General features: G+C 40.8%; 1 protein-coding gene across 1 annotated transcript in view; it reads left to right on the top strand.

Annotated features, from left to right (window-relative positions):
• LOC122808603 (tumor necrosis factor receptor superfamily member 1A-like) overlaps window positions 1-22,465 on the top strand; it is a gene marked incomplete in the record, with an annotated part of 609,848 nt that overhangs the window by 227,383 nt on the left and 360,000 nt on the right.

Below are 22,465 nucleotides of genomic sequence, written 5' to 3'. Positions count from 1 at the left end.
AAAACAAATTGGGAGATAACTGCACAAATTTTATTTTGTTTTCTTGGAAAAGCATCAGTTGAAAACAACTATGTTGCTGTTCCAAAAAAGACTAGTATAAGATGGGAGTGCAGTGTCTTAATTGTTTAATTTGAATTTGGTCAGGATGATAAAAGAAATTGACAGCAGTATATAAATCTTGAGTATAGTAGAAATTTCCAAGCTGGAAAAGACACGGGGTAGTTACATTGCCATTCTTCCATACTGAGGGGTAAAGACTTTTTGCCTCTCTGAGGTGACCAAGAGTACAAAGTTTAGTCAGAAAGGGAATGCTGAAATTGTAAGAGCTAACCAAAGGCTGGAGGGTTTCATATTGATTTATCAAAATGCCATGTAGACAGCACATAGTTAATAACTGTGTTGTTCCTGGACGATGCACTACAATTCATTCTGGGGCAGTTTCCCTAATTTGATTTTGGGTCACACATTTGTAGAAATACTCATTGGCAAAAAACATGTGCAAGACCAACATCTGAGGAAATTGAGCCAGTCTCGCAAGTATGGCTGTATGTCATAGATCAAACTTTTAGCCACGGATTAGTGGCATCAGTACATGTGGTTACCTGTGAAGATTAAGGAGAATCTGGGATCTTTTCCATGTATTGTAGACATTGCTGCAAACAACATTTGAAGATGCTACATAGATCAGTTGACAGAGTCAGGGGTGGTCAGATTGAGGAACTGGTACCTAGAATTTTGGATATCCCCATTGTCTTCTGTACTTGGTATCTTCTGAGGTAAGTCTCCCAGCAAGCTTTGCCATGAACATCCAGCAGTAGCAGCTACGTGTTAGTGGCCCTGGATACCTCAACTAAGCAGGAAAAATGCTACCTGGTTCTGGTTACAGAAAGTACATGAAAAGCCAGACTTGTAACTCATGTTGATATTATTATAATTTGCTGAATACAAACAATATGTTTGTGAGTTCTGTATTTTAGCAGGGAGGAGAACGTAGCATGCTGACCATTGTTCAGTGTATTAATGAGGCCTTCTGACTGTATTTGGCAGCATTGGGCTACCTGCCTTTTTCAGGTGGGCCTTTTTCTTATTTGATTTCTTCAGGTGTGCATGGTTTCTAGTACCTTGACAGGAACGGACTGTGCTCTTAAGTCAAACTCCATTTTGAAGCACACATTATTGCATCAATATTTGATGTTTGCCAAGAGTGCTCTTCTCAGCATCCACCATGTACCCATGCCTCTTTGTACAGTTTATAAGGAGTTGCATGTATTATAGCATTTTGAAGTTTGCTTGGAAATTGTTATTAGCCTTGTTCTCCTAATACTGTTGGAACTAGCTGGGTGTCTTTTGTTCCAAATTGTTCTAGTTTCAGCTTTCATATCCTGGCATTTAATTCATTCAAGCCTATAGCACCTTTTTTTTTGCATAATTCTAGTTTACACTCATACCTCTTTATGGTATCCCAAACTTTTTGGATTTGGCTTCTTTAAGTGACTTACGAGCTACTAATAGGCAGTATTAGAAAGTACAAGGAATTATAAACAAAATATCACTAAGATTGTTCATTTAGGACATGCCGCAGTGCAGAGAATCACTATCTGACACTTATTATTCATGTCTTCCCATTTGTGGTCATATTTCCTTGCTGTAGAGGGGTGTGGTGTGTGGGAAGCACCGAGATACAAGGAAGAGAAATTTTGAGTTTTGATTTATGTAACACTGTACTAGAAATATTGCTATTTGTTTGTTAGTAATTATGAAAATACATAGAAGTCTGCAGCAGAGCCAACCGCCCTGCAGTGTAAGCCTTGGCTCTAGATGATTGTCACTTTTGAAGTAACACCCCGACCCCATTTGCAAAAATGGGAAAAAGGGATTGTGGATGGAGGGATACATGCATACAGATATTCCGGGTACGGGCATTAATAACCTTCTCGCTTGCCAATATACTAAAACACTTGTTCCCATAATAAGTGTCCAGGCTGTTCTTAAAAATATCTAAACTAGTACTTGCTTTAATGTAATTTGGTAGTCTGTTCCATGCATCAGCTACTCTGTCAGAGAACCAATTAGTACACTTCTCATTCCTATAAAATCTTCCTTTTTAATTTCTCCAGATCTTTTTGGTTTCTAATACCATGACTGGAATGAATCCCATTCCCCGAGTCAAAGTATGATTAATGTTCATGAAATTAGTATTGTTTCAGTCATTGATGTCAGCCAGAAATGCTCTTCGCAGCACCCGCAGTGTGCCCAATAATGATGACTCCTGCAATTCATATGGAGTTACATGTATCGGTAACTTATCTAAATACGATTGTAGATTCTTTTTTATAAGAACTGTTGCCCCTACTAGTGTTGGCACTGTCTGGGTATCTTTCTTCCACATTGCTCTCATTTCTGCCTGTAAAGCCTGATATTTTATGACTTTTTGTGTCTCTCTACATAAGACACTAGTCACTGGGTGCAGTGATTTCAATGATCAGTTGTCTTCTTTTCATGGACCACTATATCTGGTTTTCTTGCATCTGTCTTGAACTGTTGGTAATGGGTGATCCCATGTAATGTAGACTTCATCATTTTCTATGATGCTTTGTGGCTCATGCTTCCAGTGTTTTTCAGCTACTTCAATATTATGTTTGCACAATCCCCAGTGGAACAGTCTTGAAGTTAAAGAAATTAGATCACAGCACAATTTTTCATTTATAGCTGTTATATTTTTTTATAGAACATCGTTACAGGTGGTAAAAGATCTATTTTTCAGCCTATGCATGCTGATGTATGGTTTCAAGTCCCAGCCTTTCAAGTTCTGAAAATAACTTAATCCAATTTTAGTTTCTCCATTATTTTTCCACAACATGGCAGTAGACTTAAAGGTCTTTATGACTCTAGGTTTGTTCTACTCCCCTTTTCCTTAAAGACAGGTTTAATAAACCCATGTCTCCAATCTTGAAGAGTCTCCTCATATTTATATGACCTACTAAATAGTAGATATAAAGTTGCTATAAGCACTTGCTGAAGTGTTCTGAGGTCATGAATACTTATTCCATCTCCTCCCAGTGCTTTGTTTGGATCCAGTTTTCATAGTTATTTTTTCAGTAAAATTTGTTTTGATTAGTATCTGAGGTTACCGGGATATCACTAGAACAACGTATCACCCTTTTGTGGATCCCAAACCATTTTGCATAACATTTTGTAAAGATAACTATAATCTGTTGTGTCTGAGAATAAATTTTAGAATCTACACACAGTTTATCAGTTGTATGTCTTGACTCCTTCCACAGCTTATCTGTCTATAAAATGGTTTCCTGTTATGCTCAATATCTTTATATGTTTTCTTCAGACTTTTCTTCATCTGGTCTCACATTATGCTTTTGTTTGTCCAGCGTCTTTATTTCAGTTTTTAAAGTTGTAGTTTGACCTATTTTTCATTTGTTATATATTTTTGTCTGTATCCTTGATCAGATATCTTGTTCTAATGGAAATGCATTCTCCTCACATTGTATGCTTAGATCCTGATGTTACACTTTTTTTTTCTTGCACTCAAAACAATTTCTCTTTCAAAACTTTCCACATTCCTTCTGTAGTATTTTCTCTGAATGCATCACTCCATTTAGTTTTACATAGTGACTGATGTTCATCGTGCATACAGCTGCAGTCATAACAGATGGGTTTTCCTGCCGTCAGGCGGGTCCTCGGTTGGCCGAATTCCAAAGCCTAGGTCCAGCATCGGATGTTGTCGCTTCTTCCCTGACGGCAGTGCGACAGGGGTATAAAAGAACCAGCCGACGCCATTTTCTTCAGTCTTTCTTGCCGTGCGGTGCCCGAAGCAGAAGCAGTTTGCAAGTGCCGGTCGGCCAGCTCCTGAGATTACGAATATTTTTCAACTGAAGACTTCTTGAAAGCTAAGTACCCTGTTGGGGAAACTTTTCTTGCCTCAGACCGATGTCAGACAAAGTTAATAATTGCATTTCATGTGGGAAGCAAATACCGCATAAGGATTTACATTCCCTCTGTATTCCTTGCTTAGGCCCAGACCACGACGTCTCGGCCTGTCGTTTTTGTGCTACATTCAACAGACGCACTATTAAGCATTGGGTGGAGTTCGCCCAACACTATTTTGGCAAAAAGTTTAATTACAATATGTCGTCTGATACTCCGACTCCAGTTTTGACTAAACGACGCAAAGATAAGGACCAACATACGAGGTCCGTGATTTCTACCGACACCACACTAAAGCCGACTACAGGTGCTCCGGTTCTCAGCGAGGCGCCTACGCAGCCCCTGACTACCGATGGCACTTCATTAGCGGTGTCTTCTCTGCCCGAGGTCGCAGGCTCTTCGGCCCACACCCCGACTACAGATACTGAAGCCACTCTTGGTGGGGAAACTCAGAGTTCAGACAGGCCTGCCACCTCTCAAGGTGTCTTCAGGCCTTCTTCTTCTTTTTCCATTAAGGCTTACACTAAATCTTAAGCAGCCATGCATTCAAAAAGACAAGCTCCACAGGGCCCCTCTCAGGGCCCCATGCCTAAAAAGCAGATGCTCAAAATGGCTGAGGATTTGATTACTCTTATCAGGGGTTCTCAACCCCCCTCAGACAAAAGGCCCAGAGTGGAGGAAGAATACCCTTCCTCAGACCAGGCCTCCATTACTTCAGAACATTCTGAGGACCAGAAACATTCTTACTCCCCTTTCGAAGATTCTGATGCAGAGGAGTCCATTCCCTCTGTCTCCCCCCCTGAGGATTACTCTTTGGGGAAACCTTGCATACCTTGAGGGAACACTTCCACTGGGAAGGCCAAGAGTACTCAGACTCCAAGAAAAGGCTCAGGGATTTCCTCTTGCTCCCTCAGCACAGGCCTCTGGCTATACCTCCTGTCTTAGACATACTAGATGATGTGTATTCAGAGCCCAGCCTTAACCCAGATTCTTTACCTCCAGCTCCAGTCAAGCCTGACAGGTATTACCGGGTTCCTGATTCACACCATTTCCTATACAAAAGCCATGCGGCTGACCCAGAAACTATTTCACAGGATCCCAAGGGAATTAAGGCCTCCACTGCCAAAAATCCATTACCTTCAGAGAGAGATTCCAGAGCTTTAGAAAGGTGGAGGGAAAAGGTATACACGTCAGCCACCTTAACCATGAGGGCATTAAACTGTCAGTTCCATATGTTAAAGTATCAGCAGTTTTTGTTATCTCAGTTGAAAAGCAAAATGTCACAACCTGAACAACCAGACTTGAAGGAGTTGCAGGATTTGTTGCATAGTGCAGAGCAAGTGGGTAAACATACCTTGCAATGTGGTTTTGATGCTTTAGGTGCCTCTTGTAGAGCTGCTGTTACAGGATAAGTCATACGTAGACATGCTTGGCTCAAAGAGCAAACCTTACCAGATCATGTCAAAGCTAAATTACTAGATGCACCTCTTCAAAAAGATGTATTGTTTGGTGTTAAAGCTGAGGAGGTACTAAAGAAAATGGAGGAAAAGGCAAAATCAATGCAAACAGTGAAAGATTTCCTACAGGTACAACCCCCACGCTTCAGTAGAAATTGGCCTTCAAAAAATTGGTCCTTTCCAGCCACGGACAGACCTCAAAGAGGTAGATACAGGCACCCGAGGGGTAGAGGGCAATCTCAAGGATCATTTAGAGGCAGACAATGGCAAACACCTACAACAAGAGGGGGTGAGGATAGTTCACAGCCATTCAGAAAGCAGACCCAATGACTTTCCCCTTTGCATGCCAAGCAAAGCTCAAATGACAGCACCTTTAGGCGGAAAACTGGCATTATTTTCGAAAAATTGGCATATTGTCACAAAAGACAAATGGATCCTGGACATTATAGACCGAGGCTACAGATTCCACTTTCACACCCTTCCAAAAATGAGAGGCATGCCAAACCTGCCACACACTCAAAGGGCAGAGGCACAAAAACAAATTTCAGATCTCATGGACATGAAAGCTATTCAAGAGGTACCTGCACAAGAACAGGGTCAAGGATTTTATTCCAGACTATTCCTGGAACCAAGGAAGGGCAAAGATTGGAGACCTATTTTGGACCTATCCATCCTAAACACATATTTGCTCATACCAAAGTTCAAGATGCTCACATTACAGCAGCTTCTTCCCATGCTGGGAAAGGAGTCTTGGCTGGTAACATTGGACCTCAAGGAGGCATACCTGCATGTCCCAGTCAGACAAGATTGCAGAAGATACCTCAGATTTCTTGCAGGTTCATCCCATTATCAATTCTCTGCATTACCCTTTGGCTTATCTACTGCACCCAGAGTGTTCACGAAATGCCTGGCATCAGTAATTGCCTTCTGCAGACTTCAAGGGATACAAATATACCCATATTTGGATGACTGCCTGATCCAAGCGGACAGCAAACACACTCTTCTGAAACACCTGGTGTTTATAATAATGTTGTTGAAATCTCTGGGATACACAGTCAACAAAAAGAAGTCAAGACTAATACCCTCTCAAAGAATAATTTTCCTGGGTGCCAGCTTGGATACAAACACCCAGATGGCCTACCTCACGCCAGAGAAGCAAGGGCAATTAACTCAATACTTCAGGCAACTGGCAACCTTCACCAGGCTGACTGCAAGGAAAATCCTGCAGGCTCTGGGATTCATGGCATCTTACATCCTGCTAATCCCATGTGCAAAGCTGCATATGAGGAAACTTCAATGATACCTAAAAAACTTATGGTCTCAACACAGTCACAGTTTGGAAACAATCATACCACTGATTCCATGTCTTCAAAAGGAATGTCTGTGGTGGGCTCAAGCATGCCAAAGAAACATAGGTCTCCCATTCTGCAAGCCTCAAGCAAATCAAGTCATCACAACAGACTCCTCAGACTACGCCTGGGGGGGGGGGGGCGCACATGACAGATCGGTGCATTAAGGGCAAATGGTCACAAAAAGAAAAGCACCTACACATCAATCAAAAGGAAATGCTAGCAGTAATAAATGCTATTATGGCTTTCAAAGACCTACTGCATTCAGGCCAGCTATTGATAAGGACAGACAACACCACAGTGATGTGGTACATAAACAGGGAGGAACCCATTCATACCCCCTATGCAGGCTAGCCATGTCTCTTTGGAACATGGCTCTGGAATTACAAATCCAACTTCAAGCACAGTTCCTGCCAGGTAAGGAAAACCATGCTGGCGGACAACCTGAGCAGAAATATGACAGATCCACACGAATGGAAGTTGCATCTTCAAGTTTTTACAATGATAATTCAAGCATGGGGAAGGCCAGACATAGATCTCTTTGCCACCCACAGAAATTACCAATTGACAAAATTCTGCTCAAGGACCTTTCATCCACAGGCCTGGAAAGTGGACGCACTCTCTTTCAGTTGGACAACAATGATGGTTTATGCCTTTCCACCTCTTCCACTGCTGCCCAAAGTTCTATTAAAAGCCAGAGCAGACAGACCAAAGATGATTCTCATTGCTCCAGACTGCCAAGACAACACTGGTACCCACTCCTGAGGAGCCTGACACATTCCCCACCATGGATCCTGCCTCTAATGCCTCTTCTACTGACTCAGCACAACTTCAAAACTCTTCACAGTCAGCTGAAAACACTCAATCTAGCCGCATGGAGGATTCCTTAAATTCACAGCAGACCCTACTCTCCAAGGAGGTGCAGGATGTCATTTTGGAGGCCAGAAGGCCTTCTACTAGAAAAGCCTACTCCACTAAATGGAAACGGTTTTGTGCTTGGAATCAGAAAAAGGGTCAGAATCCTGGAATACTGAATTTACCTCAAATATTACAGTACCTAGCCGAGCTGCTAAGCAGTGGATTTTCATTCTCCTCCATCAAAATCCATGCCTCAGCCATTTCTGCAGAGTACAACACTGATCCTCCTTTATTCTCTCACCCTGTCTTAAGACAGTTCCTCAGAGGGGCTAAGAATATAAAACCTCCAAGGAAGCAACCAGTACCTGCTTGGGACCTCAATTTCATTCTAGAAAAACTAACCCTGCCTCCTTTTGAGCCAGCTGCTTCAACAGATCTGCAATATTTGTCATGGAAAACAGCCTTCCTTCTAGCTATCACCTCAGCACGCAGGGTTTTGGAACTACAAGCCCTCATGGCTGTGCAGCCTTTCATCATTTTCCATCAGGACAGAGTTTCCTTACGAACCAATCCTTCATTTATGCCAAAGGTAGTATCCAGGGTAGCCTTGAATCAGGCTATTCACTTACCTACCTTTTACCCTAATCCACAAAACAAAGGGGAGAGTCTACTACATTCCTCGGACATTCACAGACAGCTCCATTATTATTTGGACAGAACAAAGCCTTTCAGAAAATCAGAGCAACTCTTTGTGTCCTATGCTACAGGTGCTCAAGGGAAGCCTATTTCCAAACAGACAATCTCAAAATGGATAGCCCACTGCATACGCTTTTGTTACTCTTTTCATGGTAAAACTGTACCTACAGGCATCAGATCTCACTCCACAAGGGCCACAGCTACCTCTGCAGCTTTCCTCGGGGGGGGGGGGGTTCCTACCAAAGATATTTTGGAAGCAGCCACTTGGAGTTCTGTACATACTTTCTCCAAGCACTATCCCCTACCATTATACTCCAAAACTACAGCGGGCTTTGCCACTGCAGTCTTGCAGGGCATCCTGGCTCCTTCTAGTTCCACTTAGTACCTACCACCCCTTTATTAGCTTTGGGATTCTACCCATCTGTTATGACTGCAGCTGTATGCACGATGAACATAGTACAGTTTTGTACCTACCATAAATGTAGATGTTCGAGTGCTAATATAGCTGCAGTCCAGGTTTCCTCCTCCTTCCCTCTTGGGACAGGCCTAATGGCTAACACCTCCTCATACAACCTCATTGGGGTATTCTTTTATGGTGTATTTGCTTGCAACTACTGTTTTTTGATTATATTGCATTTGCATTATTACATAAATTTATGTTTCGCCTTCCTTCTGGGGGCACCTGAAGAAAATGGCGTCTGCTGGTTCTTTTATACCCCTGTCGCACTGACATCAGGGAAGAAGCGACAACATCCGACACCGGAATTCGGCCGACCGAGGACCCGCCTGATGGCAGGAAAACCCATCTGTTATGACTGCAGCTGTATTAGCACTCGAACATCTACATTTATGGTAGGTACAAAACTGTACTTTTTGCTTCCATATAATCAGTAATTCATCTTCTGTGCACGGTTTTAGATTTCAGTTTGTCAGAATTATCTAGCAACAAGTTAACCTTTATAACCCAATGATCACTGCACATCAATGGTGGTAAAACTTGCCATAAAGTAAAAGTAATTTCTTTAGGAACACAAATGATGTTTAGTGTGTTCCTTTCCCTCGTATTTTTTTTTTACAGTTTGAAGCAATTGTTGTTCATAAACAAAAGTTGTCAGTAATTTCCTTACTAATGTAGTTGAATCAATATCATTCCAGTCAGTTTCTGGTAAATTTAAGTCCTCAGCCCTATTCTTACCTCCTGTGATTCATGCAAGAAATGTGTGAATTCCTGTAGGTCAGCAGCACTTGACTTTGGTGGACTATATGCAACAGCAATTGTTATATGTTCCAGGGTTGTTTTTGTTAGTTACATAATCAACAGTATCTGTGTTATCACTGAACTTGTAATAATCACAGGTCTCATAACTATCTTTAATCCCTATCAAAACTCCACTTGATTTTTTGTTAGAATGTCTGCCGCAGTAAAAGCAGTTAAACCCTGCCAGAACTGGTTTCCAGTAATTGTTCCTTTGCCATGTTTCAAAACAAGCTTCTCCTTGGGTCTCCACTGAAAATGGACATTCAGCTCAGTTGGACTAACCCGGTTAACAAATGTCAAGTAAATACCATATGTTGTAGTGTATGCACAATCCCCAGTATAACAGTCATATCACTTACACAGACCCAAAGCATTTATGTATAGCAACCAACAGCAATATCCACTGCTGGACATCTCACCATATTCAGCAAGAAACTATTATACCAAGAGACCCCTACATAAGCTGTCAAGTGATCAACAATGACACTCCCTCAGAATCGATTAACTTATACAGTTTTACTCACCCACCACAAGAATCAATAAATTGACAGATGCTTAACTTTAGGTTGGATTCTTACCAACAAACCAAAAATCAAACTAATTTAGCTATGGAAAAACTGAAATTAAATTCTTATGCTACCTCTCCTAATCATCTTCATAACCTATCTATGAAAGTTAAAATACAATAAAAAATTAATAACATTGATAGTATCTTTCATAAAGGGGAAAGGAAAAATGTCTCGGGCATAGGGGACATTCTGGAGGCTTTTAATTGTCATTATGCAGAGTATCATATAAAGATAAAATAAGTACAAATGAATGTGAGAAGAGAATATAGTTCCCAACATAACAAGAGTTCCTGAGAAACTTAAGTTAGATCTACGAAAACCTATTTCTCTAAAGGAAATTATAGATGGGATTAAAGGAAGTAAGTCTAATAAAGCACATGGAACAGATGGCTTAATTATAGAAATTTATAGATTATTCCTTTCTTCTGTAATCTCTCTCCTACATAAAACCTTTCCTGTCGTTCAAACATTAGCAAATACTCCTCCTCCTTGGAGATATTCTCTGATTTCCCCTATATTAAAAGAAAATAAGGACCCTAATGATTGCAACTCATATAGACCAATTTCTTTGTTGAATAATGATTATAAACTATTTGTCAATTATGGTCAATAGATTGAAAACACCCATATCTAAAATAATTAATGAAGACTAAACTGGTTTCATATATAACAGGAAAACACAGGATAATATTAAGAATATTAACTCTGATAGATTACCACAGTAGAGGAAACCATGAAGCATTGATAATAGGTCTAGATATTCAAAAGGCCTTTGACTCCTTAAATTGGGGTTATTTATTTAAAGTCTTAGTTATTTGATTCCCACTTCCAAAGCCATCCAAATCACTAGAGGTACTAGACAAGGATGTCCCATGTCCCCTATCCTATTTGCTCTGGCCATAGAAATACTTGCCATTTTAATGCATAATAACCCAAAGATAAGAGGTATAAATATATATGACCGATATATTTCTAAAATAATGATGTTTGCTGATGGAAGTCTTACTTCCCCTAACACGGAAGTGTTAGGTGAAGTGGCTATAGTAACAACAAATTTCAAAAAAATCTCAGGACTATCCAACAAATCTAAATCAAAATATTTATTATTAAATAAAGAAAATAACATACAGGTTCCAGTTAATCATATTATTGGAAACCAAGTTTCAACTCTAAACTTTTTAGGAATAGTCCTAGGCAAGAATATAGAGGAAACCTTACATCTTAACTATGCTAAAGCCATATACTTAATCAAGACATTAATAAGCAAATGGAATAATTTGTTTATAACATTTGATGATAGGTTACAACTGATAAAAATGGTTTTGTTACCTACAGTATTATATATAGCACATGCCCTTGTAATTCCACCAGGAAAGAAAATCCTTAAAGAAATCACGTAGACTTTGATGAAATTCCTATGGTACCCCAAAGAAATAGAGTGGCATATTCTCATCATATCAGAAAATGGGAACAAGGGGGGTTCCCAGAGATTGAAATTTATATAAAGGCATCTATAACTAAAATAGTGATGAATTGGATAAATCCTAGATACTCCTCCAATTGGAAACAGTTATACTCCATTATACTAATGAATGAAAATTATTTATCAAAGAATGCTTTGGTAACTGACAAAGATAAGATATGGCACTATTTAAGTTTAAATTTACAGTATAGTACAACAAAATTAACTAAACTAACACTAATAAACTATATTTTTGATGTGTTTAGAAAATTCATCAACACAAATTTAGATATAAAACTGTGGCATAGATTTTTAATACCATTTACTATTACAAGGGATTTCCCTGATGCAATACAGAGAGATTTTTGGTTTATGGGAAAATAATAACCTATTTTGTTGGTTGCAATGTACTGAAAACCAACAAGCTTTGAACACACAAAGTATATTGTCAACCTATGGCCTATCCCCTAATGACCGGTTGGTTCTTCAGAGTGTCACAGCATACACTAAGGATCTGTGTAGCATAATACATAACTCATCCTTCAAAACCGTACCAAAAATTATAAACTGGATTTTTGGAATTCTTTATAATATCAATATTAAGAATGAATTATCATATCTATGTAACACTTTATCTATAAGACAGCTCCTAAAGATTCTTACTGGCAATATCTAACTAAATGATTTCAAGTATCATTATCAATAGAAGATAAAACAAACATTTTACTTTCAGCTAAACTAACTTCTTACTCATAATTCTGGAGGATTTTCCATTGGAAATTTCTACACATGAGAAACTCTCAAAAATGAACCCTTCAAACAGCAAGTTATGCTGGAGATGTCATCTGTCCACTAATGCTGAATGGTCTCATATTTTTTATGACTACTAATATTAAACAATATTGGAATGAGATGAACAAATTTCTCTATACTGATATATTTGTTTTCACAAAGTCTTTAATTTTATTGAATGTTGTTATTAGTAATAATATGAAGAAAGATGACCTGTATTTGTTGTGGACAAGGTTAGCAGTAGCCAGAAAATGTATAACTAGAAGATGGAACTCTAATGTAACACCCACAATGGAGGAATTTCTATCATCACTGAAGAAATGCATACTAATGGAGAAAAGAACTAAAGAGTTGAGAACTTTAAGAAGTCTGTGGAGGAAAGTTTTGAATTTGATTGATACTCTACAGTTGGAACCAATCTCTTTCTGTCATAGTTTATATATGTTAACTTATTATTTAACTACAAATATTTTTATCTGAATCCTTTGTCATACTGAATGTATATACTGTAAATAGTTATTGAATGTTATGAATGTATTAAATTATTGTATTTCATCAAAATAAAAATAATTTGAGTAAAAAAAAAAATTGGATGTTTGCAGACACTAAGTGATCTATAGCAACAAGAGTCCTAAAAACTCATAATTTATAAACAAATATGTAATATAACAAAATTTAACAAAACGGCTGTATCGGTACACCAACCCAGTATAACTCAAACATACTAAAATCCATGTTACTTGATGGTGACATCTCACACTGTATTGAAACTTTTATAAATATTCTAAGCAGTCTAACCCCCCCACGAATAAAAAGGCAAATCAGGCCCTGTGCAGCAGCTAAAATAAATAAATAAATGAATAAAAATGTTGTGCTTTAAAGAGACAAAGCCTGAAAAGACTGCCATAAAACAAAACACAAAATACATTTTATATATTTAGGCATCGCAGAAGTTGTTCTGAGGACCACATTAAAACCAACCTCCAATGTAACAACATTTCCCGGACTTTTTTGTTCATCACTAAACAAGTACATCCTTCCCAACTACCACAAGTTCTTCTAACACCACTGACTCTGACTCAATACCATCTCAATTCAGCTCCTGGTAGGCAGTACTATCTCTGATTAACAGTAGTAATTCATTTTTCTCTCTTTCTCCCACTATCCTGTGTTTACTGTTCATTAAATGGTTTTTCTGGTGTCTGAATAGGTCAGATGTTTACATAGTTGAAGCGTTAAACAACGAATGTAATGTTAGTGGGAGTGAGTATAATAACCAAAGCATTTGTTTGTAATAAAAGGTTTAGTATTTGGAGTGTGTGTGTGTGTGTGTGTGTGTGTGTGTGTGTGTGTGTGTGTGTGTGTGTGTGTGTGTGTGTGTGTGTGTATACACATGAGTGTTTGCAGGTTAGGGTTAGAATAAAGGCAAGGGAAGGGGATAGATGTGTAGGTGTGCTTGGGTACTGGCTTATTTGAAGTGTGTGTGTGTGTTAGTGGGACTGTTGGGAAAAGGGTGTTTAGTACCCTAATGTGTAAGGTTGAGTTTAAGGATAGGGGGTTGTGTGAGCAGGCGACACAAGCAAAGCCTCTTCACAATGTCCAGAATCTAACTTTTTGTTTTCTTTGACAACTGAAATTGTGCGTCTGTGTATGCGCATGTGTGTGTAGTTCAGTTATACAGAAATGAATATTTAAACACTCCACCATTTTATTGAGCAAAAATGCCTTTTAAAGTTTCCCTTTTTTCAGTTACTTAGAGGGTTTAAGTGATAAATTTTGTTCTAGTGCTGACCTCTCTTTCTGTTCTAAAAATACAAATAATCGTGGATTTTGTACCAAGTATAATATTTTAATATTTTTTTGGTTTGCAATAGCCTCACTTGTTTACATAGTAACCAAGATATAAATTCAGTCACCACACCAAGTAAATATTACGGACTATTAGTAATTCTATGATATTTAATTGACTAAACACTTGCAAACGTGTATTCTTATTAAATGTTTAGGGTTCTGTCATAATAATTAAAACTTGTATACTTCGCATTTTTTTATTTATTTAATTTTTTTGTTTTCTGTCTGCAAATGTAGGTGCAACTCACAATTTCTCATGCAAGTAGTAATCTTATGTTTCTGCCCCTTCATGTGTCTGTATAAACTTAACATATGTTTCATAACATGTTAGTTCAGCCACCTCAAGTCCTTATAACATTCACTAATTTTGTAAGGTGATATTTTATAGTATCTGTCTATCAGTATGTTTAGACTTTGGTAGTACAGTCGCGAGTAGATTTATCCAAACGTTGATTATCAAAACGTCTGTTATCCGAACAGCCTTCCAAAGTTTGAGTAGGAAAAATCATAAGTTCTAAATTTGTAAACATTGTACATAATTGCTTGTGTGTGTTTTTTTGATCTTGTAGCCCACTTGTTTGTGAAAAATATTTTTTGTCAACTGGAATCGCTGAATGGTTGAAAAGTGTATTCCCTGCATGCAGAAAAAACAAGATTTTAGAAGTTGATCTAGTTCAGTTATTTATTTATTTATTTACATTTGTTGACCGGGAGTATCCGACTGGCCGTAGGTCCATTTTCAGCAGAGGCCCAGGGAGAAAAGCTCCACAGTTAAAATAAACAGAAGTTACATTGGATTACATAGCGATTAACAATTTAACATAGCAAGTACTTACAACATATTTACAGATGAAGAACATAGTACAACAGTAGACAACTAGAATCTTTATCTGTGAAGTACATAACAGACATTAACAAATGTTACAATAAGAAGTTCCTGCTGTATAATAAGTACTAGGCTTATGAGCATCTGAGCTTGCTATAATCAAGGTAGTTAGTGGAGTGGAAAGAAAGGTAGTGGTTGGATGGGGTGGGTGATATTAGAGTGGGAGTTGCAAGTGCATAGCCAGCATGTTTTTAGGTGTGCTTTTAGTAAAGTTTTGAAGTGGGTGCTTGATGGTATGGAGGTAATTGTGGGTGTGAGGGAGTTCCATAATTTGACTATGGTGCAAGAGAATAGTGCTTCACCAGCACAGTTATTGGCTTTAGTGATCTACAAGTAATTTTTGTTGCTGGATCTTAGTGGTCAGGTGGTGCGATAAGGTTGGAGTAGATTCTGGAGGGATGGGACATTTAGTGGATGGTTTACTAGTTTGTGGGCGAGTGAGAGTTGATACCATTGAAGGAGGTGAGGGAGTTCAAGCCAGCCCAGTTCAGCAAGTGAGAGACAGTGGTGACTACGGTAGGCTGCCCCTGTGGCAAATTTTGTGATTTTGTTGTAGCAGGTCTCTAACTTGTTTAGATCGGAGTGCCTTAGGTTTGTATATATATTGGAGATTCATAAAGTAGGGTGGAGATAAGGTGGGAATTTGCTATTTAAATCTTTGCTGCTTTGGTGAGAAGTTGCTTATTTCTGTATAACACTTCTAGTTTTTTGTGGACTTTTTTTATGGTCATGGATATGTGAATGTCAAATTTTAGTTTGTCTGTTTCCACTCCTAGCAATTTGGTGTGCTCATTTGGGTATATAGTGGTGTTGTCTTTTGCTGTGATGTTAAAGTGAGAGTTGTTTTGAGTATGTTTGGTGAGTGTGTTTGATTATCCGAACTACCCCATAATAATAGTTCAGATAATCCAGTCTCTGTACTGTATGCATGCAGTAACCGTGATCCTGCATTATTACGCATATTACATTTTGACAACCTGCACATTATCTCACCATGCTAGTTTAATAATTAGCTTATATAATAACCTGCTCATTATCTCTCCGTGCTAGTTTAATAATTAGCTTATATAATAACCTGCTCATTATCTCGCCGTGCTAGTTTAATAATTAGCTTATATAATAACCTGCTCATTATCTCGCTGTGCTAGTTTAATAATTAGCTTATATAATAACCTGCTCATTATTTCGCCATGCTAGTTTAATAATTAGCTTATATAATAACCTGCTCATTATCTCGCCATGCTAGTTTAATAATTAGCTTATATAATAACCTGCTCATTATCTCGCCGTGCTAGTTTAATAATTAGCTTATATAATAACCTGCTCATTATCTCGCCGTGCTAGTTTGGTAATTAGCTTATATAATTAGAACCGATACTGTAAGTCTGTGCGGAGCTGTCAAGTATAGTACAGGTAAAGAAAGTAAATCCTTTACCAAATGATACTTTTTAGGTTATTTTTTCGGCGGTACACTTCATCTAGGCACGCGTTTGGCTTCCCTTCTGTAATCTGTACAAAAGTGTCCATCAGTTACTGAAGACCATGGGTCGTCTTGTCCATTTCCTTCATTTTATTGTTGCCTGAAGTTGTTTACGGGGAATCATGAACTCCTTATCATTTGGAAATGTGACTGTGTTTTTTTTCCTTACTATTTTAGACTTAACATCTTTTTATCTCCGAGTTCAAGCCACAAACTGATTGCATGTCATTGCTGCACTCGTAGAATTTTAAAAGTAGTAATTACAATTAGTCAGTTGACCTTACAGCATGAACGTAAGCAACCTTGATAAAGGTCATGATTTTGTTATGAGACATTTGCTGAAATCAGAAGACAAAAATTGTAAGACAATTCAGATCAGTCAGGTTACCTTAAACAAAATATAATGAGTCCAGCATTTAAAGCCACCAGAACACCTGCAGGAGAGTCTAGTTATATGGCTCTTTAAAAGTGAGGAACTGAATATTCCCCATGTAACCTTTTTATTTACTTATTTGGCTACTTAATTTTTGAGTAGGTTAGTTCAATTAAACACAAAATATTTTTTAAATGAGATCTGATGTGGCACAAGAATAACTTAGTTGAATTCCTGGGCTGTTTTCAGTAATATAAGCACTTTGATATCCTCATGTATCTGATTCAGGACAGGTAAGATCATAGCTTAATGTGTCTTCTGAAGAGTAGCACCTTAGGAGTGCAGCAATTTGTGTGTATCAGTACTTAAAGATGAACCTAGGCACCTGATGTGTGGGGATAGAACCCAAAGCCATCTAATCTTTTCATCATCTAAGGCGAATGTGCCATCGGCTGAATCACTGATAGATTGTTGTAATGCCTTCCTTTCTCTGTACACTCGTACACCGTTAATCAGCGAATTGACAGGTTTAGTAAATCTGACATTTTCTGGGTTGCCAGCTCCTTTCTGTTCTCAGATAAGTTATTGCAGACTAAGTTGCAAATTGTGAAATAAGCTGATAGTTCACTTGGATTTTATGCCGATTATTCACCATTTTATTCCCTGTAATGATGACCAGCAGAGTTGCCCATGGTTTTGTAGTGAACCAGAGTATCAGCTGAAATTTGACTCTCTAATTTCTTGAATTCCCACTGCCTGTGCAAGGCCAAATGGCATAATCTGAAGTAGTTGACTTCATTTGATCATTAACCTATGGGTCTTCGGATCAACATCGGATCTGACACGGCAGATTTACCAGCTTCTGATCCATGCATCTCCTTCCTTCCCTCAGATGTCGTTTGCCCCGGCTTTGCCAAGCAGCGTGATCCTGAGCTCCAGATGTTGCTAGGCAAGATTTTGGCTATTTTTATGGTGGAGTGTTAGTTTTTGTGAGTGTAGGTAGGTTAGTTCGTCCTTCGCCTTTCTTTCCCTTCATGTCGCGTTGCGTTTTCTTGTGTATATAAAAAAAAAAAAGTTTGTTCTTGTTTCTGGTAGTAGAGTGTAGGCCTATCCCCCTTCCCCTCCTTACGAGCATGTGTTTGTGTGAGTGTCGGGGTTGGGTAGCTTAAAATCCTTTCTGCTAGCATTGTATCTGTTTTTGTTGGAACATGGCAGATCCAGTGCACAGAGTGTGGCCATAAGTTGTCCCCTGCGGATGGCTACACTCTGTGCATTGTGTGTTTGGGGCAGCCCGTTTGTCTGTGGACTACCCTATTTGTGTGGGGTTCAACCCCAGGGCCCTTAAGGACTGTAGGGCGAAATTGATTCTAAAGGGACTTCTCCCTACTACGGAGGTGGCTGCCTTCTCTTCTGTGACTGTCATGGCCGTGACCGCACCTTCTACACCTGCCGTTGTTTCTTCCTCCCCCTTCCAGGCCAGTCCTCAACCTCCTGGCCTGAGGCCTGCAGACAGGGATTCAAGAAAAGAGAGGAAAGAGACAAAGGGAGGAAGAGGTCCCCGGACAGGTGAGAATCCAGCGGGTCCTCCTCCTAAACAGTTAGTGGTTTCCAGGCCAGCTTCTCCTCGGCTCCAATCTCTGAGATTTTTGCTGGAGCTGAGGGGAGCTTAGACCTCTTTCCAGGGCTTCCGTACACCGGCCCTCCCGTCCAGTGTTGGTGGCCTCTTTGCAGTCCACGAGGAGCTTATCTGAAGCAGACATGGACAAGATGATGCGAAGGTTCATTTGCACCCAGATTCAGATGGGGTTACTACCAGCCCCTTCACCCTCCGGAGAGCCTTTTGTCTCCCCGATTTCCCCTTCTCTGGTCCAACCATCGGTATCGGAGCTCTTGGATCCGAGAGGTCTCTGAGTCAAGGGGCCGGCATTGATGGTACCGGTTACCTCGACTCCAGCCATTTCCTTGAGTGTGTCGGATCTGACCAGGACAGACCTGAGCAGCTCTCTGAGCCGAAGCCTGGGTATCTGATCCAAGGGGGTTTTCTCCTCTGGCTCTGACTCTGTCTGGTCAAGGCCTACCCCTCAGTATCTTGGCTCCATCAGGTTTGGCTCCAGTCCCCATGTCAGATCCAGTAAGAGCAGCTTCCCTTTCAGTGTTCCGAGAAGGCTCGCTCCCCCGTGGCGTTTGACATGGTGGAAAGGGTTCTCTCCACCAGATCGAGGGCCATGACCATCTCTTTGGAGTCTGCCCTGACTCCCTTTCTTCTGGGTGTGTCTTCCACAATCTGGGTGCGTCTTTCACTGGCTTGCTCATACAGGAACAGCCCGTGCTCGAGGTGCCCCGACTGTTCCCCCTGAGGAACAGCAGGTAGTTCGTGAATCCTCTCTGGAGAGTCCCACCGAAGAGGTTCCTCACAAATGTAAGTGTATCAAGTCAGTATTTCTGGAGGCCTTTGTGGGCCCATCTACCCCATCCTTTGGTGGACCGACACCATGGAGCCAATTCCCAAACGTCCTGATAAGATCTTGAGCCCTCCAGTTGATAGGCCCCCAGTGGACGCCATGGTGGTAGCGGCTGCCTCTAAGAAGGCACTAGCCCAGGAAAGTTCTACGGTCCACCCCCCTGACAGAGGGTCCAGGACAGTGGACAGTCTGGGAAAGCGGACATGTACTTCAGCTACCTTTTCCAGACTACAGCGTGACCTGGTCAAGGAGTACACTGAGTCGCCCCTAGAGTCCATGTTACCAGAGGATAAACACACATTCTCTGTGCAAATGGCCACTCTTAAAGTGGTTAGCAATATGTCCATGCACCTCCTCTCACATGCCACTGAAGGAGCAGCATAGGCAACTGGGTCCGGCATTGCCATGAGGCGACATGCCTGGCTTAGGCTATGTAACTTCATGGAACACCCTTTAAGGTGTCTTTTGTGAATGCCCCTTATGACGGGTCTTCCTTGTTTGGGAAGACGGTTCGTGAAACATTAGCCCAGAGTGAGAAGGATGGGAAGACACTGTCTGCCATCGGGATCGGCTTCTCTAACCTCCAAAGATACTTTTCCAGGAATCAGCGGAGAAAAAAGAAGATGTGGTAACAGAAGGCTCAGTATTCCCAGGACACTCCGGACTCCTTTTCCCCTAGAGGCAGAGGGGGGCAAGACAGAGCCGGGCTCGGAGGCGGTGGGGGGTCCAAAGAACTTACTGCTCTGCTCTGGAGACAGTCGGGGGTCATCTTTCAATGCACCTGACGGCATGGGAGTCTGTGTCAACAGACCATTGGGTGCTTCAAATAATATCCAGAGGTTACGCAATTCCCTTTGCGACTCCTCCCCCTCCCCCAAAACACCTCCAAGACGTTCCACCTGCACAAAGGGAGGCTGCAGCATTCGAAGTAGAAAAGCTGCTAAACAAACAGGTCATACAGCCTGTTCCCCCACATCAGTCTGTATCAGGCATCTATTCCAGGTTCTTTTTGGTGCCAAAAAAAGACTGGAGACCTAAGGCCTATTCTAGACCTTTCCACGCTAAACCTGTCAGTTGCCAAAGAGAAGTTCCAGATGGTCACTCTTGGTCACATTTGCAGGAAAATGACTGGATGTGCTCAATAGACCTCTAGGATGTGTACTATCACATAAAGATGCCCAGGCGCTTCCAGAGATTCCTCTGCCTCACCACAGCCTCCAGGTTGTTCACCAAGGTCATGGCAGCAGTTTCGGCTCACCTGAGGCTTCAGGGCATACAGCTCTACCCGTACCTGGACAATTGGATCCTTGCCTCTCCCACCAGGCATCTACTTTGTCAATCCAAGGACTATTTCCAGAAGTTGTCAGACTCCCTGGGCATTACAGTCAACGTATCCAAGTCTTCTCCAGACTCTGTTCAGGTCCTAGATTATATAGGTGCGAGGATCGACACATTTCAAGCCAAGGTCCTTCTGACTCCAGAGAGGGTCTGGAACTTATGACTTCATGTACTCGAGATCCTTCAGTCTCATCTTCCTCCAGACGAGGTTTTAAGAGCCCTGGGTTCCATGGCAGCCATTATAACTCTTCTTCCCTGTGCTCATCTTCATGTGTGGGTTCTGCAGTTGATGCTGGCAGTCCAGTGGTCCTTGTTGGCTCTGCCGTTGACACATCTATTCACATCAGCAACACATGCAGGAAGTCCCTCCTCTGGTGGTTATACACCCCGGAGATGATAGAGGGATGGTTATTTATTGCAGCACCGCCCCAAGCCACGGTGACCACGGATGCCTCCCGACTGGGGGTGGGACATTGCTCGGGCAGGACACTCCAAGGCACGTGGTCCCTGAATGAGACCAAACTGCATATCAGTGTTCTAGAGATGAGGGCAGTCTTATTGGCATTGCAGGCCCTTCCTGCCTTTCTTCCTTTGGGAACTATTGCATTTCAGACAGACAATATGTCCGTGGTCTGGTACATCAGCAAACAAGGAGGAACCAGATCTTATACCCTTTGTTGCAAGGCCATTAGAGTGTGGGACTGGGCAATCTCCACCAACCGTTTTCTGGTAGCAATGCACATTCCTTGTCAATCTAACATACTGGCAGACAAAGACTGGCCTAGACAGTCAAGAGGAGAAGGTAAACACTTGTACCGCACCACACTCAAAACATACACCATCAAAACACACACACAGAACCACAAAACACACAACTACATTCGGCTAGGAGAGTGTCAGAACTTCAGGCATTACCTGTCAAACCACCATGTATGATTTTTCATAAAGACAGGGTTTCACTTCGTATTAATTCTTCTTTTTTGCCCAAAGTGGCTTCAGAAACAAAAATCAATCAGTTTATCTGTTTTCTTTATAAATGTTTAGAACAGTGGAGAGAATATAAACTGCATTTGTTAGATGTGTATAGACAACTATGTTTCTACTTGCACAGGACTAAGGCCTATCGCAAGTCTGACCAGTTGTTTGTGTCCTTTGCTAGGCCCTTTCTGGGCAAACCGGTTTCTAAGGTAACTGTTGTCAAGTGGATTTCTCTTTGCATGCTTCAGGTGTACAAAGACAAAGGTATGTCTCTTCCTGGTAGGGTACACGCCCATTCTACCAGGTCCATGGCTACGTCAGCTGCCTTTTGTTCCGGAGTGTCCTTGGACAATATTTGTTCAGCAACTACTTGGTCCTCATCTCACACATTCATTTCCCATTACAAACTGGATATGGTTTCTAGAGGGAGAGCATCCTTTGGCTGTGCGGTGCTCCGGAATATCCTTCCATGAGGGCTACCCAAGGTTTTTGGTAGCTGGGGACTCTATCCCACAGGTTGATGATCAAATGAAGTCAACTACTTCAGATAAAGAAGTTATGTACTCACCATAACGTTGCATCTGAGTAGTTACTTTATTTGTCAGCACCCATCCCTCCCTCCTTCCACCTGACCTTCTCTTGCTGTTGCTCTGCTTTGGCAGACAGGAGAGAAAGATGTTATGGCTCTCCTGTTTATCTTGTTAGTGAAGGTTT

Source organism: Protopterus annectens, chromosome 8.part0 (genome assembly GCF_019279795.1).
Source record: "Protopterus annectens isolate FY-2018-M chromosome 8.part0, PAN1.0, whole genome shotgun sequence".
In the NCBI taxonomy this organism is placed as follows: domain Eukaryota; kingdom Metazoa; phylum Chordata; order Ceratodontiformes; family Protopteridae; genus Protopterus; species Protopterus annectens.
This window is presented reverse-complemented; position numbering and strand designations above follow the sequence as displayed.